We start from the raw sequence: 23,341 nt of genomic DNA, 5'->3' as shown, positions 1-23,341 counted from the left end.
CACTAGTTAACAAAAACTGCTAGAAAACCTGGAAAACAGTATGGCAGAAACTAGGCATAGACCAACATATACCAAGATAGAATCAAAATGGGTACACAATTTAGATATAAAGGCTGATACTATAATCAAACTAGGAGAGCAAAGAATAGTTTAGTTTGTCTGTCAGATTTATGGAGAAGGGAAAAATTTATGACCAAACAAGAGATACAGTATGAAATATTTGCAAAATGGATGATTTTGATTACATTAAATTGAAAAGGTTTTGCACAAAGCCAGTGCAACCAAGATTAGAAGGGAAACAGAAAGCTGGGAAACAATTTTTACAGCCAGTGTCTTTGACAAAGGTCTCATTTCTAAACTATATAGAGAACTGAGTCAAATTTACAAGAATACAAGTCATTCCCCAATTGACAAATGGTCAAAAGATATGAATAGGTAGTTTCAGAGGAAGAAATTAAAGCTATCTATAGTCATATGAAAAAATACTCTAAATCACTATTGATTAGAGAAATACAAATCACAACAATTCTGAGGTACCACAACCCACCTACAGATTGGTTAATATGACAAAACAGGAAAATGATAAATGTTGGAGAAGATGTGGGAAAATTGGAGCACTAGCATGTTGTTGGTGGAGTTGTGAACTAATCCAACCATTCTAGAGGGCAATTTGGAACTATGCTCAAAGGCTATCAAACTGTGCATACCCTTTGACCCAGCAATACCACTTCTAGGTTTGTATCCCAAAGAGATCATAAAAATGGGAAAAGGACCCACATGTACAAAAATATTTATAGCAGCTCTTTGTGGTGGCAATGAATTGGAAACTGAGGGGATGTCCATCAATTGGGGAATGACTGAACAAGTTGTAGTATATGAATGTGATGGAATATAGTGCTGTAAGAAATGGTGAGCAGGCAGATTTCAGGAAAGATTTATATGAACTGATGCTGAGTGAAGTGAGCAGAAACCAGGAGAAAACTGTATGCAGTAACAGCTACATTGTGTGATGGCTAACTTTGATAGACTTAGCTCTTCTCAGCAATGCGAGGATCTAAGACAACTCCAAAAGTCTCATGATAGAAAATGCTTTCCACATCCAGAGAAAGAACTTTGGAGTCTGCATGCAGATGGAAACATACTATTTGTTCTCTCTCTTTTTTTTTTTTTGGTTGGTTTGTTATTTCTTTCTTGTGGTTCTAATGGGAGCATTGGTTCTAATTCTTCTTTACAACATGACTTAGGTGAAAATATGTTGAATAAGAATGTATATGTAGAGGGGCAGCTAGGTGGCGCAGTGAGTACAGCACTGGCCCTGGAATCAGAATGACCTGAGTTCAAAGCTGACCTCAGACACTTGACACACTTACTAGCTGTGTGACCTTGGGCAAGTCACTTAACCCCAATTGCCCTGCCATCCCCCCTGCAAAAAAAAGAAAAAAGAATGAGTATGTAGAGCCTGTATCAGATTGCATGCCCTCCTGGGGAGGGAGGAGAGGAAAAAGGGGGAGAAAATTTAAAACTCAAAATCTTATGGAAGAGAATGTTGAAAACAAAAAATGAATAAAATCATTTTTAAAAAGAAAGGAAAGCACCACACTACCATCATCAATGTGTATGCTTCTACCATGATGAACCCTGATGAGGTAAAAACGAAATTTTTATGAAGACCTGGACACCCTCATCATCAATGTGCCAAAAAAGGACAAGCTCGTAACTCTGGGTGATTTTAGCACTAGTGTAGGTACAAGCTATCAGATATGACAAGGAGTCCTTGGGAGGAATAGAGTCAGAAATAGCAACAGCAACCGTCACTTACTACAGAAGACTTGTGTGTTTAGTAACCTCATCACCAATGCTGTCATCATTTACTTAAACACCAAAAAAACTTCATGGATGCATGCCCACAGCAAAGATTGGCATTTAATAAACTGTGTCAATATAAGAAGAAGAGATAGACAGGATATGAGATTGACAAAGGCAATGTGTGGTGAAGAGTGCTGAGCTGATCATAGACTTATCCTTTCCAAGCTAACATTTGCATTTAACAAAAGCAGCAGCCCTAAGATAAGACTACTCTGACTACCGTAAGACTTAATGTCAACAGATGAGAGTGCTTCTCCATGTGTTAACAGTTTGTTGCTAACCTGGAAGGAAAGCTGAGTTGACACATGGTTGGCAACAGTGGGGCAGAAAAGGAGCGAGCAGCTTTCAGAGATTTGTTGTACAGTACTGCATTTACTTATCTGGGCTGGAACACTTGCAAATATCAAGACTGGTTTGATAAAAATGATAGGGAAATTCAGAAGGTGCTAAAAAAAAATGAGAACTTCACAGGGTTTATCAGCAGGATAGATCATCTGTCTCTAAGAAGGCATCATTTAACTCCATCAAAAGTAAAGGGCTAGCAAAGCTTAGAGAGATGCAGGATTCTTGGCTCAAAAAGAAGGCAGATGAAATTCAGTTTTATGCTGATAACAATCCAAAGTGCCTTTATCATGTCCTGAAGTCTATTTATGGGCCAAAGACACATTGTACATCTTAACTACTCATCACTGATAGAGACACATTGATTAGTGATGAGGAAATGATCCTGGAGAAACGAGCTGAACACTTCCATAGTGTTCTTAATAGACTGCCATCAACTAGTGCTGAAACCATTGACTGAATACCTCAAGTTGAAGTCAATTTTTCTCTTAACAAACTTCCAACTGAAGAAAAGGTTTTGAACGCCCTTAGGCTTCACTTGCATGGCAAAGTGCCTAGTGCTGTTTCTATTCCAGCTGAGATTTACAAATCAGGGGGTCCACTGCTCATAAAAAAATCTGATCGAAATCTTCTAGGGTGTATGTCAAGAGGTTAACTCCCAGGCGTTCAAGGATGCCTCCATTGTACATCTCTATAAAGGAAAAGGAAATAAGTTGTCTTGTGACATTCACAGCGGGGTATCTGTCTTAGTCATTGCTGCAAGATTCTTGCCAGAGTCCTTAATAGGTTGATCCTTCACCTGGAAGATGGTTATCTACCTGAGAGCCAGAGTTGCTTCAGAAAAGGACAAAAAATGGTAAATATAGTGTTTGCTGCCTGACAACTCCAGGAGAAATGCCAGGAGCAGAACAGAGATCTGGCAGTTTATTTTCTAGGGATGTACACATATATAAAGAGGTTGACACATGCATTGCTAGCATTTTTGGGAGGCTCTGAAGGAAAGTGTGGAAGAGAAGAGGTACTAGGCTGCCTACTAAACTGCAGGTCTACAGAGCCATTGTACTGACCTCATTGTTGTACTCCTGTGAAACCTGCATGGTATACCAGTGCCATGCCAGGAAAATGAATCACTTCCATCTGAATTGTTTTAAGAAGATTCTATAGATCACCTGGCAAGATAAGGTGCCAGACACAGAGGTCCTTTCTTGAGTTGAACTCCCAACCATTCAAATTCTATTACATAGAGCACAACTCTCATGGGCTGGTTTCATTGTTTGAATGCCAAACGTACATTTGCCTAAAAGACTGTTTCACAGAGGCCTCCTGTAAAACAAGCACTCACATGTTGGTCAGAAGAAGTGATACAAAGGTATCTCTCTCAAGGTATCTCTGAAGAACTTTGAAATTGATTGTAAGATATAGGAGCAAAGGACAGTGCAGCATAGCATGCCTGCATAAAAGACGGTGTTGTGCATTATGAGCAAAGCAGAATCACAGTAGCTCAAAAGAAATGCGAGATGCACAAGTTTAGAAACATCTCCTCTCAAAATGTTATATGGATATTTGTGCTTATCTTGTGGTAGAGCCTTATGAGCTCATATTGGTCTGATCAACCACAGTCAGACACACTGTATCTTGACCCCAACATAGTGATATCATTTTGATCCTCTTCGAGCACAAAGACCACAATCAGTATAAAAGAGTGCTATACTTTGTAAAAGGCTTTTCCTGAACCTTTTGAGATGATCATGTGGTTTTGGACATTTTAGATTTTAATATGATTAATTATATTGATTGCTTTCCCATGTTGAACCGTCCTCACATCCCTGGTATAAATCACATTTGGTTATAATGAATGATTTCTTGGCTGAATTGCCGTAGCCTGTTTCATAGGGTTTTGTTATAATTTTTGAGTTGATATTCATTAATGATATTGGTTTATACTTTTCTTTCTGTGTTTTATCTTTTCTTGGCTTAGGTATTAGGAATTTATTTATCTTATAAAAGGATTCTGGTAGGGTGTTTTCTTTCTCAGTTTTTGAGAATAATTTTTCAATTACTGGCACTAATTGTTCTTTAAAAGTTTGATAGAATTCTCCTGGGAGTTTTTCAGGACCAGCAGTTTATTTTTTCCCTTTGGTGGTTTCTTTACAGATAGATCTATTTCCTTTTGTAAGATTAATCAAGATCTCTATTTCGTCTCCTTTTTTAAAGTTATTTTATGTTTTTGAAAATATTCCTCTTTTTCTTTTGTGTTCTGTTTTGTTGGTTTTTTAGCCTATAACTATGCACTTTTTCTGATTATTCTTTTTATTTCTTGTGATTTTCTTGTGATTTCATCTTGCGTCTTTGCTATTTTATTGATTTGATTTTCTGCCATCTTTTAAATTAGATTAGCCAAAGATTTATCAGTTTTATTAGCCTTTTCTTTTTTTTTTCTTCTTCTTTTTTTTTAATGTGTACTAGTTATTTGCATATCGTTTCTCCCATCAGAATGTAAGCTTTTTGAGTATAGGGACCATATTTTACCCGCCTTTTTTTGGATCTCCAGAAGTTAGTACAGTGCCTGGTACAGAGTAAGAGACTACTAAATGCGATTAAAGTTATTTTGAATTTATAATAGTTGACATTTATTTTTAAGGTTGACAAAGTGCTTTATGCCCATGGTCTTATTTGATCCTCACAAAAACCTTGTAGTATAAATACTACTTATTATTATATTTTATATAATTAAATTATTATAGCAATCATTTAATTGATTGTACAATTATCACATAATTATTATACAATATATAAATACTTCTTGTTATGTATTTTTTGATGGACTTAAGGTTTTGTCTAGACAGTGAGGTCCCTAAGGATTTCCCTCTATCAATAGAAATCAGCTATGGCTAGACAGTTTATATAATCTTTTCATTTATTTATTTATTTATTTATTTGTTTGTTTGTTTAATTTATTTATTTAACATATTTAGTTTTCAGCATTGGTTTTCACAAGACTTTGAATTACAAATTTTCTCCCCATTTCTACCCTCCCCCCCCACTCCAAGATGGCGTATATTCTGGTTGCCCTGTTCCCCAGTTAGCCCTCCCTTCTCTCACCCTACTCCCCTCCCATCCCCTTTTCCCTTCCCCTCTTGTAGGGCAAGCTAAATTTCTACTCCCCGTTGCCTGTGTATCTTATTTTCTAGTTGCATGCAAAAAACTTTTTTTTTTGTTTTTGAACATCTGATTTTAAAAACTTTGAGTTCCAAATTCTCCCCGCTCCTCCCTTCCCACCCACCCTCCCCAAGAAGTCAAGCAATTCAACATAGGCCACATGTGTATCATTATGTATAACCCTTCCACAATACTCATGTTGTGAAAGACTAACTATACTTTGCTCCTTCCCAACCCATCCCCTTTATTGAATTTTCTCCCTTGACCCTGTCCCCTTTCGAAAGTGTTTGTTTTTGATTACCTCCACCCCAATCTGCCCTCCCCTCCATCATCCCCCCATTTTTTTATCTTCTTCCCTCTTCTTTCCTGTGGGGTAAGATACCCAATTGAGTATGTATGGTATTCTATCCTCAGGCCCTATCTGATGAGAGCAAGATTCACTCATTCCCCCCTCACCTGCCCTCTCCCCTCCTCCCACAGAACTGCTTCCTCTTGCCACCTTTATGCGAGATAATCCACCCCATTCTGTCTCTCCCTATCTCCCTCTTTCAATATGTTCCTCTCTCATCCCTTAATTTGATTTTATTTCTTTTAGATATCTTCCCTTCATCTTCAACTCACCCTGTCTCCACTCTCTCTCTCTGTCTCTCTCTCTATATATATATACACATATACATACATACACATTCACTTATATGTATATGCATAAACATATATATGTATATATGCATATTCCCTTCAATTACCCTAATACTGAGGTCTCATGAATCATACACATCATCTTTCCATGTAGGAATGTAAACAAAACAGTTCAACTTTAGTAAGTCCCTTGCAATTTCTTTTTCTTGTTCTTTTTCTTGATTACCTTTTCATGCTTCTCTTGATTCTTGTGTTTGAAAGTCAAATTTTCTATTCAGTTCTGGTCTTTTCACTGAGAAAGCTTGAAATTCCTCTATTTTATTAAAAGTCCATATTTTGCCTTGGAGCGTGATACTCAGTTTTGCTGGGTAGGTGATTCTTGGTTTTAATCCTAGCTCCATTGACCTCGGGAATATCGTATTCCAAGCCCTTCAATCTCTTAATGTAGAAGCTGCCAGATCTTGGGTTATTCTGATTGGGTTTCCACAATACTCAAATTGTTTCTTTCTGGCTGCTTGCAGTATTTTCTCCTTGATCTGGGAGCTCTGGAATTTGGCGACAATATTCCTAGGAGATTTCTTTTTGGGATCTATTTGAGGAGGCGATCGATGGATTCTTTCAATTTCTATTTTGCCCTGTGGTTCTAGAATATCAGGGCAGTTCTCCTTGATAATTTCTTGAAAGATGGTATCTAGGCTCTTTTTTTGATCATGGCTTTCAGGTAGTCCAATAATTTTTAAATTATCTCTCCTGGATCTGTTTTCTAGGTCAGTGGTTTTTGCAATGAGATATTTCACATTGTCTTCCATTTTTTCATTCCTTTGGTTCTGTTTTATAATATCTTGATTTCTCATCAAGTCACTAGCTTCCACTTGCTCCAGTCTAATTTTTAAGGTAGTATTTTTTTCAGTGGTCTTTTGGACCTCCTTTTCCATTTGGCTAATTCTGCCTTTCGAGGCATTCTTTTCCTCATTGGCTTTTTGGAGCCCTTTTACCATTTGAGTTAGTCTATTTTTTAAGGTGTTGTTTTCTCCAGTATTTTTCAGCATTTTTTTGGGTCTCCTTTAGCAAGTCATTGACTTGTTTTTCATGGTTTTCTCGCATCCTTCTCGTTGCTCTTCTCAGTTTTTCCTCTACTTTTCTAACTTGCTTTTCCAAATCCTTTTTGAGCTCTTCCATGACCTGGGACCAGTTCATGTTTTTCTTGGAGGCTTTTGTTGTAGGCTCTTTGACTTTTTTAACTTCTTCTGTCTGTATGTTTTGGTCTTCTTTGTCACCAAAGAAAGAATCCAAAGTCTGAGACTGAATCTGGGTGCATTTTCACTCCCTGGCCATATTCCCAACCAACTAACTTGACCCTTGAGTTTTTCAGCGGGGTATGACTGTTTGTGGAGTTAAGAGCACTATGTTTCATGCTTGGGGGGATGCGCCAGCTCTGCCACACCAGCACTGCTCCTTCCCCAAGAACCCCCAACCCAGACTGGGCTTAGATCTTCAGCAGGCTGTTGCACTCCTGCTCTGATCCGCCACTTAATTCCTCCCACCAGGTGGGCCTGGGACCAGAAGCAAGGACAGCTGTAGCTGCCCCACCTCCGCTGCCCCCAGGGCTGGAAGTCGAACCGCGAACTCCTTCCACTCCTGCAGCTTTTCCCACTCACCTTCTCTGCTGTCTTTGGTGTTTGTGGGTTGAGAAGTCTGGTAACTACCGCAGCTCACTGATTCAGGGTGCCAGGGCACTTTCCGCCCAGCTTCTGGTCTGGTTGGTCCGCGCAGCTCACGCTGGGCTCGGCTGGGCTCTGCTCCCCACGGCTCCCCTCTGCTCCCAGCTCTGTGTGGGATAGACCTCACCCAGAGACCATCAAGGCTGTCCTGGGCTGGAGCCCTGCTTCCCGCTGCTGTTTTGTGGGTTCTGCCATTCTAGAATTGGTTCAGAGCCATTTTTTATAGGTTTTTAGAGGGACTCGGCAGGGAGGTCACGCTAGTCCCTGCTTTCCAGCCACCATCTTGGCTCCGCCCCAGTTTATATCTTTATTAGCTTTTCCAAAGAAGTAGCTTTTAACTTTGTCATTTTTACATTTTGACACATATTTCTCCTTTAATTTTAAATATTTCTTCTTTTTTGTTTATTTTAGGTTTAGTGATTTCTTAGCTTTCCAATGTCTTAAAATGCATATTCAATACATTGATCCTTTCTTTTTCTATTTTTTTTAGGTTTCTTTTTTTTATTAATTTTTTTTATTTTTAGTTTACAACACTCGGTTCTACACAATTTTGAGTTCCACATTTTCTTCCCTCCTTCCACCCCTCCCTCCCCAAGTCAGCATGGAATCCCATATAACTTTCACATATAACTTCGCATTGAATTAATTTATACACTAGTCAAGTTATAGAGAAGAATTATGACCAATGAAATGAATTATGAGAAAGAAGAAACAGGACCTCCCCCCCCAAAAAAAAACAACCCAAAAACAAAAACAAAACAGAGAAAAAGAGGAAAAAAAAGGGGGAAAAAGAGGCCAGCATGAAGTGTGCCTCAATCTGCATTCATACTTCACAGTTCTTTCTCTGGATGTAGATGGCATTCTCCATCATAAGTCCTTTGGAGTTGTCTTTGTACCTTGTGTTGCTGAGATGAGCAAAGTCTGTTAGGGTTGGTCCTCACAGAATCCATATATCTGTGGTTGTGTGTGATGTTCTCCTGGCTCTGCTCCGCTCACTCAGCATTTCTTTTTCTGTTTTTAAAAAGTATGTTTGTAGAGATATGATTTTCCCCTTGAGGACTGCTTTACCTGCATCTCAGAAATTTTATTATATTGTTTCATTGTTATCTTTTTCTTTCACATAATTATTAATTATTTCTATAATTTGTTCTTTGACCCACTCATTATTTAGGATTTTATTGTTAAATCTCTATTCTATGTCTTTTCTTTGTGGTTCTTGAGCTCATGAGTATTTTTATTGCATTATGGTCAATAAAAGACATATTAACTATTTCTGCCTTTTTTAAACTTTTTTTTTTTTTAAATACCTCTGTTGTAGTAAATTTTTGCAAATTTTCCATGTGGTGCTGAAAAATAAGTATTTTTTTTTTTTAAAAATCCAGTTTAGAAGACTCCATAAGTCTTTTAATTCTAATTTCTCTGGAAATTTTTTGTTTCATTTTTCCCCTTTTGTTTATCTTTCTGCTATTCTTATCCAAAAACAATAGAGAATTAATGAAGTCTCCTGTCACTAATGTGTTCCCATTTATGTCTTTTGTAGCACAGTTAATGTTTCCTCTATGAATCTGGATGCTAAGACATTTGGAGCATGTAAATTTATTACTGATATTGTTTTGTTGCCTATAGTTCTTTCACTGGAATATAGTTTCCTTTTTCTTTCTTTCTATTTTTATTTTTTGCATGTTTATTTTTTCTTTGTCTGAAAGTATGATTTCAATGTATGATTTTTAAAATCTTCTTGATACATTTTTTCCATCTCCTAAGTTTTATTTTTTGTATATCTTTATCTTTAAATGTCTTTCTTATAGGAAGCTGATTGTAGGGTTTTGTTTTCTTATCCAATCTGTCAATTTTTTGTTCTATTGGATAGTTTAGTCCATTCACATTTAAAGTTATCAGATTTGTGTTTATACTTTTCTTTATTTGTCTCTAAATTTTTTAAGTTGTGACTTTTCCTCTTCTTCTGCTATAAACACAGTACTATGTTCCTTAACTTACTTTTTTTTAATACCCATTAGCTTTCTTCCTCTCACCCTTGATCCTCTCCTTCTTTCCCTTTGAGGTTTTGTTTATTAGTTATTTTTTCTTTTCTGATTTTATCTGGTCAATGCTTCCCCTCTTATTTCCCCTCTCATTAAAGCAGTTTTCCCCTCTTCCTCTTCAACTAGTCTTGTTCCTTAGTTTTAAAAATTTTCATTTTTTTTTTGCATCCCTTTCCAGAGGGAGTTTCTCTCACTCTTTTCATTATCCACCCTCTGTTTCTGTCTGCTCTCATTTTCTGGCTCCTGATTCCTGTAATTTATCTAGTTTCTCTTTTCTATACTCCTCATAGAATCAAAACTTTTGAGGTATCCATTCTGGCCCCTCCTGTCTAGGCAGTTTCTGCCACTGCCTTGTAGAGCTTGCTTTTTTTATTTGCCTTTTTCATTTTTCCTCACTTCCAAAAACCAGTTCCTTCAAGTGACAGAGAAGACGCCGCCCCATGGGAGGATGCCTCTATAACTGCCACTACTGCATCTCTGATCATGCAGTGCATCACTGATCTGTACTCCCCCTCTCCACCCCAGTTACATTCTTTTCTCCATTTGTTTCAAAATCTCCTTCCCAAGTCCATGCCCTTCCACTCTCCCTTCCTAGAGGTTCCACCTTCCTTCTTGAGGTAGAACAACTAGTCTTTTAGAACAAGAGGCTGGATTTGAACTCAGGTCTTCCCAACACCAGGCCCTTCATTCTATCCACTATCTAAATCCATCCCCAACATAAGATATCCATTTCCCTTCACAGGACATCTATGTTCACCCATAGGAACTTTCAATGGGTGGAACCTCCTATTACTACCAAAACAAGGTCTTGCTTCTTTCTTCCCACCCTTTTTAATCTTACCTCCCTCCTCCTCACCCATTCCCCTACAGACTCTTCTCTTCCTCACACCACAGAGATTACCTTCCCTTCATTTCTAGCCCTTGATTTGACCATGTACACTCCTCTCTATCTTCCTGCTTCCCCTTTCATTTACCTCCCATCTTGTAATGTAGTCCCACAAAAACCATTGATTCATCTGTAGACAGGGTGTCACTAGGTTCTGTCCATAAAGCTCCTGGCCTGCGTCTTCGTTGTTAACTTCTGCCTAACTACCATTTTTAACCCTGTCTCTTTGTGTCCATTTAGAAAGAAGTCTCTTACAGGACCCCCTATCACTCTATTGCTGTTGCTGTCTTTAGCTGCTGCATTCATTCACGCCTGTTACATTTCTGTTGTCTGAGGTGTTCAAAAAAGCAAATAATTTCTTAAAGCTTGGTTTTATTTCTAAGGATATTTCAAATTCCTCTTTATAATTGAATATTTATCTCTTTTCACTTGAGCTCAGAATTACAAGGTAGGTCACCCTGGGCTGCATCCTGAGCTCTACTGCTTTTCTGAACACTGAATACTTCTAAACATTGCTCTTTTTCCATTCCCCTTGACCCTCTGCCATGTTTTCTCCTTGGTGCAGAATTTTCTTTCCTTTCTATTTGAATCTTTTTCCTGATTGCAGCTGTTGGCAGCAAGGTGGCCCAGTGGATAGAATGAAGGGCCTGTTGTTGGGAAGACCTGAGTTCAAATCCAGCCTCAGACACTTACTAGCTATGTGCCCCTGGGCAAATCACTTAACCCTATTTGTCTCAGTTTCCTCATCTGTTAAAATGAGGTGAAGGAAATGGCAAACCCTCCCAGTATCTTTGCCAAGAAACCCCCAAGTGGGGCCATAAAGAGTCAGACACACTGAAATAACTGAACAGCAATATCTGCTGACTGATTGCAGATCTTATTGTGTCTGAATTGAATTATTAAATTTAACTGCTATGTGTCTTGGAGTTTGCAGCTTTGGGTTTTTTCTTGGAGGAAATCTATGAATTCTTTCAATTGGTATTTCATTTTCTATGTTCAAAAGTTCTGGAACGTTCTCTTCTATTATTTCCTTCATTATTGAGTTAAGATTTTTTTTTGTCCTGTCATGTTCTTCTAGGAGAACTATAAGCTTTACGCTGTCTCTACACAGCCTGTCTCTGAGATTCATATGTTTTGCTTGCAGAGTGAGCATATTTTCTTTTAATGTTTTTTCTTCTTCTAGATCATCCTTCACTTTTGTGAATTTTCATTCTCAATCTATTGTTCTCTCTTTTGTTTCTCTTCTAAGATTAGCCATCTCAGCTTCTGCCCATTATTTTAGCTATGTAGGAGATAAATTCTACTCACATGATTCTCATTCCCTTCAGGAACAGCTTGTTGTGGTTCCATGTTCTCCTGAATTTCCACAGGGTCCTCTCTCTCTCTCTCAAGTGTTGGATCATTTTTCTTCATTTTACAGTATTTATTCACAGATGCCTGAAATAGTTGACTAGATCTGGAGGCTATATTTCTTTTTGCTGTTAATGGTTTCCCTGTTGATTTATCTGCTTATGCTCAGGATCTTTAATTTTTTTCTTCATGAGATGTTTGATAATTTCAGTTTTTCCCTTTATTTCTCCCTATTGTTTACAGCCCAAGCTCTTCCCTCTGAATATCTCAAATATATCTTTGGGGGGTCTATATCTCAAAGCATTTCAGCTGGGCAAATCGTGGATCACTAGCCTAGGACTTTGCTTCAAGTGACCTTTGGGGAGATAGAACTGACCTCATTTGGATGCTGAACTCTTGCCTTCAGGCTTAGTGGACAACTACAAATCTCCCTCACCCACACACAAATGAAGTCTTGTTCTTGTGACCAGTCCCTCAACCTTTGTTTCTCAGTTTTCTGGCCCAGCATCAGCAGCTCAGAGAGCTGCCATGCTGTTGCTATAGGGTTGATTTCTATAGTGTGGGTCTCTGAGGATCTGGGAGGAGAATATGTTAGGATGGAGTATTGTGTTCTATTTTAAGCCTAAACTTGTATTCTGCTCCTTTCTCTCATTACTGGCTCAACCACAGAGATATTTTGCAGCAAAGAACACTGCCCCTCCCACCAGCAAGCTCCTGCCCCTGGAGCACTGCCATGTTGCTGACTGGCTGTCGGGGTTCCAGCAGGCTTCCACTCCTGGAGCACTGGAGCATTGTCTGTCTGTCATGGCCCTTGCAAATTTCTGCAGCCAGGATCTGGTGTCTCTACATTACTAAAAAGAGGGAAGGACCTGGGGGTTGAGATTTGTTGGCAGCTGTGTGTCTCATCCTTGGGTTGGATTCTTGGGTCAGCTAAGTTCAACCTTGCTGCTTGTTGTAGGAGGTGGGGGAGGGGGTGTTGCTGAGTGAGCTCAATATAGAAGTCAATTCATAGGTTTTGTTGTTGTTTTAGCTTTCTTTTCAATTCCAGTGTTTTCAATCATGGAGACAGCTGAAATTGCTTTATCATTGGCAAAAATTTCTGTTTTGGAAAGGCTTGAGAGATTGGGAGGATTAGAGAAAATGTCTAGTCCTCCATCTTGTTGATCACATGACCCAGAAGTTCTGTCCCATTTAGTTTTTTCCAGAAACTTCTGGGTAGCAGCTATGTCCTTAAAATGGATATGGCTATTGGCCAGCTCACAGGCTATGATCCCCACATTGGAGATTTCACACTCAGCATCATAATCCTGAAGATTCTAAAAAACGAAACAAAACAAAAAAACATCAGGACCAAACCAAGGCAGGACCCTCATGCTATATTTGGGGAAAACATGGACAATGCTGCTGCTGTCTATGGCTGATCATGCTGAGGCTGCCTAACAGGCCAGAACCAGACAGATAGACCTTCCCATCTTCTAAGATTAGGATGTGACTGGCTTTAACATTCCTGTTTACATAGATCATATAATGGAGATAATCTAGTGCTTTTAGAATTCCTTGCAGGATGTATGCAGTTACTTTCTTATTTATGCCATCCATGAACTGCGTGCAGATGAGATCCTTTGCAGAATCATATATCGCCAATGTGATACCCACAGCGGCTGCTGCGAATTCCCAGGTTTGAATTGCAAGATATAACAGACTCTTTTCATTGAAGACGAAACCAAGACATTTATTCAAACACTAGAAAGTCAAATTCATCCTAGTAATGAAAAAGTCCATACATGTTAGCAATGCAGGGGGTATTGCCATCCCCAAGCCTTCCCTCAGTCAGGCCTCCCCACAAACAAGCTCCTGTAAGCAAAATCACTCCCTCTCTCATTCACACTAGGTACTCTGCTCTCTCTGCCTCCTCTTTCTCTCCCAGCTCCAACTCACTCCAACTTCCTGCTCCACCCCAACTTCCTGCTCCACCCCTTCCTGTTCCACCCCTTTGGCAAGCTCCTCCCACCATAGGCTTATGTGACTCAGGCTTCCATATGACTCAAACAGGTCACATAGGTCTATTAATGGGCAAGAAAGATCTTCCCATTCCATTAGCAATACATTAACAATACAACCCATATGCCACGAAAGAAGTGACAACCCACAGCTCATTGTCAGCAACGAAGGTGGCTCAATATGGCACCATGTTGAGGTATTTGAAAAGCTTAGAGACATGAATTTTCCCCTGTAGGAATGTCACTTTCTCATCAGAACAGGCTTCCACGTTCATCTTTACTGTGATATACTTGCCTCTATTTAGCATTTGAAGCCTGCATAATCTAGCCCACTTCTCTGCCTTTCCAAGTAGGAACGGTCAAGCCTCCAAGGACGCCTTGACCTCCTTGATGTTCCTTACACAAGACACCTCATCTCTTGGCTCTGTACATTTTCATCAGCTGTGCCCTATTCCTGGAAAGCTTATCTTCCATTCCCTATCTCTCATTCCTGCCTCCTGGATTCCCTGGCTTCCTTTAAGCTCAGTTAAAATCCCACATTTCACTGGAAGCTTTCCCAAATCCTTCTCCCTCTTTTGATTATTTCCTATTTATCCTTTATATAGCTTGTTTACACATAGTTTTTGCATATTATCTCCCTCATTAGAATGTGAGCCCTTTGTGGGCAAGGGCTTTCTTTTTCCTTTCTTTGTATCCCCAGTGCTTAGCTTAGTGCCTGGCACATAGTAGGTATTTAATAAATGTTTATTGACTGACTAACATAGCTAATGGCAAAACTAAGAATAATTAAGAAATATACAATACATGCCTAGTGCTAATGAAAATAAACATAAGAAAAATAATAAATTGGGAGCAGATTGAACATGCAATAATCATTGCATGAGTCAAAAACTTGTGTTATCATCTAGATACGAGTATGACTGTTTCATCAGTTTTACCTTGAACATCATAAGTCAGTCTGATAGCTGGTCCTTGTCTTTCTATAGCCAATTAATATTTTTGTTATTATACCAGTGCTAGTTGGCATTATGAGTGACATATAATCCCCATCAGTCTTGGCTTCCTAAACCTGAACTTGTGGAGGGCACAGGCTAGGTAGTATAGCTACCTAAACCAGGTACAGTAGTATAGTGTACCAGTGGGTATGGTAATATAGTATAGCATAATAGTAGGGTTTTTTGTTTTTACCGTGCCCTGTGGGATACATGTACTCTAGGAGTCTGGTCAGCTGAAGTACTTGGTAGAAAAGGTGGCGTGTCTGGGTTCAGTCCACTCCCAGCATTTGAACTCATTTTGGGGTTACAGGATACAAAATCTTATTTGCTTGAAATGTCTGCTTCTGAGTCATTGTTTAGGTCAAGATGACTTCACATGATTTGGCAGGTGAGTATTCATTAATGTCAATTTGCTTGTGAGGGAGGCTAATTAACTCACATCGGTGATCGTAGTGGGTTGTCTTTGAAGGGCCCTTACCAGTTTCTGGGTCTATTTTGTTAACTGACAATTTGACCAGCTTCTCCACAACGGAATATGGAATAAATTCCCATTGATTTTCTAGTTTGAGTGAATACCATGAATACCAAGATTTCTCAGTAGAACTCTGTTTTCCTTCTTGAAGGTGTTGCCAATGAACTTGGCCAGAATATTTTTTCTTTCAACATTCTTGGCCGAAGGTGTAGCTAGATGGTAAGCTTGCTTTACTTTTTTTTTTTAAGTCAGGATTTACTGGTTGTGGATGCCTCTGGTCTCTCGTCCTCAGAGACTCCAAAGCACAGATCAATATGTAGGCATAGCTCACGCTCAAGACACTAGCAAACAGGGTGTAAAGCCAGTGACATTATTCCTGGTAGAATTGAACATATGTACTAAGAAACCACATAATGGATTCACTGAGATTTTTGTTCTGGTCTCAGTGTAGCTAATATATTCGTCAATTAAAACATTCAGGTTACCCCCTTGACAGAGCAAGGCATTGTTCTATATTTCCTAATGCTAATCAAAGCTAATATTTTCTTAATAGCATACTTTCAAGGTGTCTGTTGTTCCACAATTTTTCAGTCATGTCTGACTCTTTGTGACCCCTTTTGGGGCAAAAGATACTGCAGTGCTTTACCATTTCCTTCTCTAGCTCATTTTACAGATGAGGAAACTAAGGCAAAAAGGGTTAAGTGAATTGCCCAGGGTTACACAGGTAATAAGTACCTGAGGCCAAATTTGAACTCACAAACATGAGTCTTCCTGAATGCAAGCCTGGCACTCTATCCATTGCGCCACTTGCCTTGGTTCAAATGGATCCTAGCAGAAAGTCCATATGCTAAGAAACACTTCTTTCACAGTATTTTACAATCACGGAAGCTCTCTGGTTGTCAGATAGGTACACCTGCAAATGCTTGTAGTCAATTACAACTGATATCTCCTTCCAGAGATAAAACAATACAGCCAAAATTTAAAGGGTTTCTGGTACTTCTAGTGTACAAATATTCTGTAGTTTGAATGAGTAGTGTTTCACTTTACACACACTGAACCCAAGCAGCGGTATGTTTCTGGTACTTATATTCTCCAAATTTTCGGTATGAGTTGGTAATGCTTTACTTTACACATAACAAGTACAAATCTCAAATTTCTTGATGACGTATGAAGCCATCCTGGGAGATCACAGTCTGCTTAATACTAGTGTGGGACCTTTCTTGACCCATATAGGTCAAGAAAGTCAGTCATATTATACAAAGTTATCATGTAGTGCTTTCATGGCTATGACCTGGATAGCACCAACTGTGCCCTGATAGCATGTTTGGTTATCAGTTTGGTGAAATAGCTTTTACTCTTTAAGGTATTGCTATAATTTCAATATCATGTGGCTTCAGGATAGGTTATCTACACCCACAGTATTCTTTCCTACCTGATAATGTATGCTCAGTTCCTAATTAGCTAGTACTATCATCCATCTCTAATCTGGCACTAGTTAGAATAAAAGTCATTCGATTGTTTTCAGCCCTCAATTGTAACTTTGCTCCCTTCTCTCTCAGAGGGGAAACTCAGTTTTCCTTTTTTCCAGTTTTGTTTCCTCACTTTTGCTACTTATTAAAATTCCAGTTTTTATTTCTTTTATTTTTCTGTATTTACATGGTTTAGGATAGGCCCATTTTAAGTACTAAGCGAACAATGACCTCTGGTGCCAGAGTTGGACAAGACCTTGAAAACGACTCATCAATAACAACAACCAGAGGTAACCATTTTTGTAAAATGTTTTTTGTTGAATTTGTACAAATCCATATTTGGGAGGAAAGTGTAACTTTTGCCAGCAAGTTTGGGACTATAAGGCTATGTCACATTGATTATTTGGAGACTTTTATGTATGGAATATTGGAAGCAAGTGAATAGAAAATCCTTGAACTTTCTGACAGGCAGGAGCTAGTTATTCTTCATGGACATACTTGAACTCTACCATCTCAGTACCAAATGCGTTATATAAGGAAGTCATAATGGTACTTAAGAGTAGTGAGAACCAAGCAAATAATAATGATAATGACAATAATAACTAACATTAATATAGTGCTTACTATGTGCCAGGTACTGTGCAAACAGTTTACAATTATTATCTCATTTGATCATCTTGGGATGTAGGTGCTAATAATTTTACAGAGAAGGAAACTGAGGCAAACTGGAGTTAAGTGTCTTGCCCAGGGTCGCATAGCTATTAAATGTCTGAGGTCAAGTTTGAACTCAAGTCTTCCTGACTCCAAACAGGTCTAGTACTCGATCCACTGTGCCACCCAGCTGCCACTAATGTAAACAAAAGAAATTTCTGATTAAAAACAATATAATTTTTAAAGTACTAGAGCTGTTTTCAAAAGTTGTCTCAAAGAAGGCAGCATTCAGAAATACGGAAAGTTCACAAACAGAATCACAGAGCTATCTGTAAATGGAATGAGCTTCTGTATTTTCTCCACTTCACCTCCCCCCACTACCACCAGAGGTCTTCAAACAGACATTGGATTACCAGCTATATCCTGGTGGGAATTCCTTTTTGCATATGAGTTGGACTAAATAAATGGCCACTGAATTCTGTTCAAACTCTAACATTCTGTGAAACGTGAAATGTGAAAGAAAGAACCAATTAATTCAACTGAAAACATATTGATCAAATAATAAATATTTCTTAAGCCCCTAATATTTGTCAGGCACTGAGCTAAGTGCTGAGGACACACACACACACACACACACACACACACACACACGCAAAAACCCCACAAACAAATCAGTCTCTGATTCAAGGTTCTTACAGTCTGTTCAAGACCCTGAGGGCTGGGGCCAACTTAGCATTTAGGGTGTGGGAAAGTTCTTCAGTCACTAGCACCATATCATATACATTGTTTCGAATCAATGATTCCTGATTGCCTTAGTGCTGAGAAACACTCCAAAACCAAAAAGATCCCACTTTACCTGCCCCATTCAAACAAAGGCCAGAATCATTAAAGGCACTTGGTAGCCTTAGCTTCCCAAAAGTGAAGAACAGCAAAAAGTCCTGCCCTGATTATCATTATACCACCTCATTCTTGAACCTAGCTTTGTCCCCTATGCATTGGCTGGGTGCTATAGGGCACAGAGTCATTGCCCTTGACTGGTCCACCATAGAGGTCTGGAAGCCTAATATGGGATAGCTTAGCAAATCCCAAAGGATTCTGACTGATTATGCCAGGGATGTGGTTCCTCTTCTCTTCAGTAGTCACCCTCCCCCAAACAGAAAATACCTCTTGCTGCCAGTCAGCTCCCTTTGAGGAAGCCACAAGCTTCTGACATCTTGAACTCACAAGGCTGCCACTAATATTAGGAATTTTCAGCTCAGGATCATCCACTTATGCTCAGGGAAAGAGACACAAAGCAAAAGCAAAAATACGCAAAGCTGGAGACTCCTCTAGGCCAATACATGGTTTGATCTGCCATGTGCAAACAGTGGTTACGATGAGGTTTAAGAAAAATGAACCATAGGTTTTTAGGGGTGCTCAAGACCCCAGACACCAACATGCCAGGTTCTGCTGAATGAATTCGACTCAAGCCTTCTCAGTCAAGGAAACACAAAGTTTATTAGGGATTCGCCATATTGGGTTGTCTTAAGAAATCTTGTGTTTTCACAAGCCAGTCAGATTCAATCTAAGCTAGATGGAATCTGAGTGCCTTCATGGAGGCAAGATGAGAATTATATACAGAAAGACTGTGGGAGGGATTGAGGGGTGGTCAAGTAGTCTGGGGTGACTAGAGGAGGGGTTTAGGGAGGGTGTTGAGGATTCTAAGGAGGGTCTTGATGGAACTGGGGTGACTAGAGGTCAAGACTCCAGGAAACAAGAGAATGGGATTTTGATGGGAATCAAGGGTGGGAAACAGCTGGACAATAGAGGGCTAGGCCAGGTAGAGATTTGGGCCTAGATAATGAAAGGCTTATGGCCTCAGACAAAGGCCAGATCTAGTGGGAAGACTCAAAAAGAGTTCAAGGGGGTTTCCAGAGACTGTACTCCATCAGGTTCAAGGGGGCTCCCAGAGACTATACCCTCATCATTCCCCGCTCAAACAAATGGGACCCAAATTCTTTTGGGGTCAAGGATGAAGGTCTCAGCTAATGAAACTGCTTCTTGCTAGCGGGGGGGGGTATAGAGCTGTCCCTGCCTTGATGGGTCCCATTCAAGGGGTACATAGTCAGAATAGTCATCTGGAAGTTGATGGGTTGGAGCCTGGAGGAGACAAATCTGGCAAGGAGGGTAAGCAAACAAAGACCAAGCAGACAGTATAAGAGTATAGAGAAAGGACAATTTCCCTGGTGTAAAAGACAATTTCCCTGGATAGAATTAAAGATGACTATTTCATACCTAGCTTTCATAACCACTTGTTCTGCGTACCACACTGCTTCAGGGTTCAGGAGTGTGTGGCACACTCGAAGAATTAGGTCAGGGGTATCTAAGAGCAAGACTTGATATTTGGTGAGCCTGTGACTAGCCAGCCACTGGTGGCTCTCTGCTTCTGGGATGCTCTGAACTGGATAGAAAGTCAGAACTTCTAGGGGCTGGTCTGCTGGAGGTTTAGAAGCTTCCTCAATTAGAATGTCTGTAGCAGCCATGGAGTCTAATTGTTTTGAAAAATAGGCAACTGGCCTGGGGTCAGGTCCTAAGGACTTAGGTTAGGACTCCCAAAGCCTGTCCTCTCCTTTCATCAACATACTTAGTGAAAGGTTTTTCTAGATTAGGTAGAACTAATGCTGGAGTGGTGGTCAATTTAGTTTTCAAAGTCTGAAAAGCTTTAGCCTGCTTGGGGTCCCACTCTAGAAGGAGAGAGTCAGGGCCTTGAGTAGCAATTAATGGGTGTAGTCCCTCCCAAACCTTGGGCTTAATTGGATATTGATTGCTATGGGTGAACACTTTAAGATCTTGGGCAGGAACTATGGCTGGAGTGGCAGAAGTAGCTTGTGCAGGAATTCCCTGATCCCAAACAATTGGCTCAACTGTGTCCTACATCTCTGGGGGAACATGGGGAGGTCTGGTAAACAGAGGGAAAAGGGAGCTGGAGGGTTTAACTAGAGAAAATTCACTCTCCAATTTCACCATCAGGTCACTTTCAAACAAGGGGGCAGGGCCAGAGGAGAGCATAAGGAAGGAGTGTTCAAACAACAAATCCTCAAGTAGGCCCACGAGGGAGTAGGTCGGGAGACATCCCTTAATTTCCCCTTTGATGCCCATGACCTGACTGTACTCTATCAGGTTCAAGGGGGTTCCCAGAGACTGTACCGTCATCAGTTAGTTCTGCTGGGGGGAGGGGAGTAAACCTCTCTGCAGGGAGCATCTGTCACCCCAGACAGAGATAGAGACACAGACAGTCTCTTTCTCCCTTCAGATTGATAGAGCAGCCCTTGTGCTCAGCAAATCAACTAGGCAAAATTTGGCATATTTGTCCACACATCCAGAGGTAAAGCTCCAGAGGAAAATTAAGCAGTCTTTTTACATCCTCCAACCAGTCCTTCGCTCCAAAGAATCACAACACAGTTCACAAGGCTTTCTAAAAGGGCTTCCTGAAGGTTTTAAAAGTTCTCAAACTATTCCTTCAGCACAGTTTGGCAATCCTAAAATTGCAGGCATCTGTCTTGGTTTGTATACTCTCATTGTTGGGATTCTTCATGCCACCCCTCAAATGGCAGGTTATGTCCATGTAAAATTATAGAACCGAGTAGAGTTTATTCAACTGCACTGCCATTTCCAAAAAAAAATCTTAACAGTTTTTTCTTCATTTAAATGCATATCTCATAGTAAGATCCAAAGGACAAAAATCATTCCGTTTAAACTACCATGTTTTGATGTCAAATTTACATTGTAGAAAACTCTCTTAAAGCTGACAAGAGCTTTCTCCTTGGTAGGATTCCCTCAAGGTGATGATCATTAGCAATACGAAGGCATCAGGTGCCAGCAAATTCAGGGCACCTCTCATTCGCATGCATTTGTCCTTTTCTACAGGGAAAAAAAATCACTTTTCATCCCCCAAATTCAATCCCTGCCATCTGCTTTGAGTTTTAAAGAAATCCCTTAGTAGAACTTGGAGGAGGCTTACATTACCAGACTGGACGCACCAGGGACAACACAGCTGGTAGGCCTAAAACATAGTTTCCTGTTGTTGTCTTTAAGGTACAGGTCTCAAGGATATATTGGTCTCTTATTTGCTGAGTGGTCATAGACGGTTTACTCACTTATTCCTCAGGGACCATAGTGGAAACCTTAAAGTAAGCACCCACTATTATCAGAGGTAATAGCAGAAGCTTGGAGGTCCACTTTTTTTCCTGCATTGTCCAACTCTGTTCCTTCTCCCCAGTCCCCTAACTATCACTAATTGTAATAGGCTGGACCTGACTCAGGCACCCTAGTAGTTGAGAATGACACTGAAGTGCAATGGGAGACTCATAATCTAGTAGAAACAAAAGGTTTACTTAACCATGGCGTGGAATGATGTTCAGCGCAGAGAAGACATACATTCTCCTGGTCCTTCAGGTTCTCAGCTTAGGTCTCATCCACCTCAACTCCTCACCATCTTTCACCCTCCATATATCCAAACTGTTTCCAAGGCTGATTGATTTCACCTTTGCAACATCTCTCAAATACATGCTCTACTTTTCACTACTTGTTACCTTGTCACTGACCTTGATTCAGGCCCTCATCAATTCATGTCTGGACTATTGCAATATCTGGCATGTAGTTCTGCCTGCCTCAAATCTCTATCCACTATCTCCCATTCAATTGCCAAAGTGATTTTCCTGAAGCATAGGGTGCAATCATGTCACCTCTTAGTCAATAAACTCCAATGCAAAATCCTCAGTTTGGTATTCAAAGCCCTTTATAGCTTGCCCCTCCCCAGCCTTTCTAGTCTTCTTACATCTTACTCCCTACCATGCACGCTTTGATCAAGTGATTCCAACCTCTTTGCTCTTCCTTGAACAAGACTGTACATCTTTCGACTCTGGGAATTTTCTCTGGCTGGAATGCTTTCCCTCCTCATCTCTGCCTACTGGCTTCCTCCAAGTCCCGATGAAAATCCCATCTTTTAAAAAAATATTAATAATGTCTTTCATTTATATATCACCTTCATTTCCCAATATATCCCTTCCTACCTCTTTGCTCAGGAAGACTTCCCTTAAAACCAAGAACAAAAAAGAAAGAGGAAAATAAAGCAGTTCAGTAAAACTAACCAATGCCAAGTACAAAATTGTATGCAATATTCCACATCCACCCCTTCCACCTACCCCATGCCCATTAAAGAAAGGAGGAAGGTATGGTATAGCAGAAAGATAACTGGCTCCAGACTCAAATGACCTAGGTTCAAAGATTGGGCCACAATAGATCTCTGCCCAAGCTCCACTTAATGCCTGTATTTTGGGCCCTCCTGGCTTAGAGTGGATGTCAATGGTAACTATTTCTCTTTGGAACAACAACTCTGAGGGTCTTCCCCTCCCACTTTGATTTTTTTTCTTTTTTTTCTAATTAAAGGGGCCATCCCTTGACTCACTTCTTAAAGAGGCCTATTCGCTGAATGGGCATTACCTCACTCTAAGTGATTACATGAAAAGGCCTTAGCTTAAAAGGGCCAGGGTCTCCCATTGCATCCTGGGTCATCTCCAGTCATCCTGTTGAATATCAGGCAACTGGACCCAGATGGCTCAGGAGGAGAAAGTGAGGCTGGTGACCTTGCACAACCGTCCCTCACTCAAATCCAAGTCAACTGAAAGTCATGCCATCATTTCCCTGATGTTATGGTCCTCTTCGAAAATGAAGGACAAATAACAACAACAACTCTGACTCATGACCAACA

At 40.0% G+C, this 23,341-nt stretch overlaps 1 pseudogene; it reads right to left on the bottom strand.

The window, feature by feature from the left end:
• Window positions 1-13,149: 13,149 nt before the first annotated feature.
• Window positions 13,150-14,313, bottom strand: LOC118837202 (annotated as a pseudogene).
• Between the last annotated feature and the right edge of the window lie 9,028 nt (window positions 14,314-23,341).

The sequence above is a fragment of the Trichosurus vulpecula genome, chromosome 2 (assembly GCF_011100635.1).
Source record: "Trichosurus vulpecula isolate mTriVul1 chromosome 2, mTriVul1.pri, whole genome shotgun sequence".
NCBI lineage: Eukaryota > Metazoa > Chordata > Mammalia > Diprotodontia > Phalangeridae > Trichosurus > Trichosurus vulpecula.
This window is presented reverse-complemented; position numbering and strand designations above follow the sequence as displayed.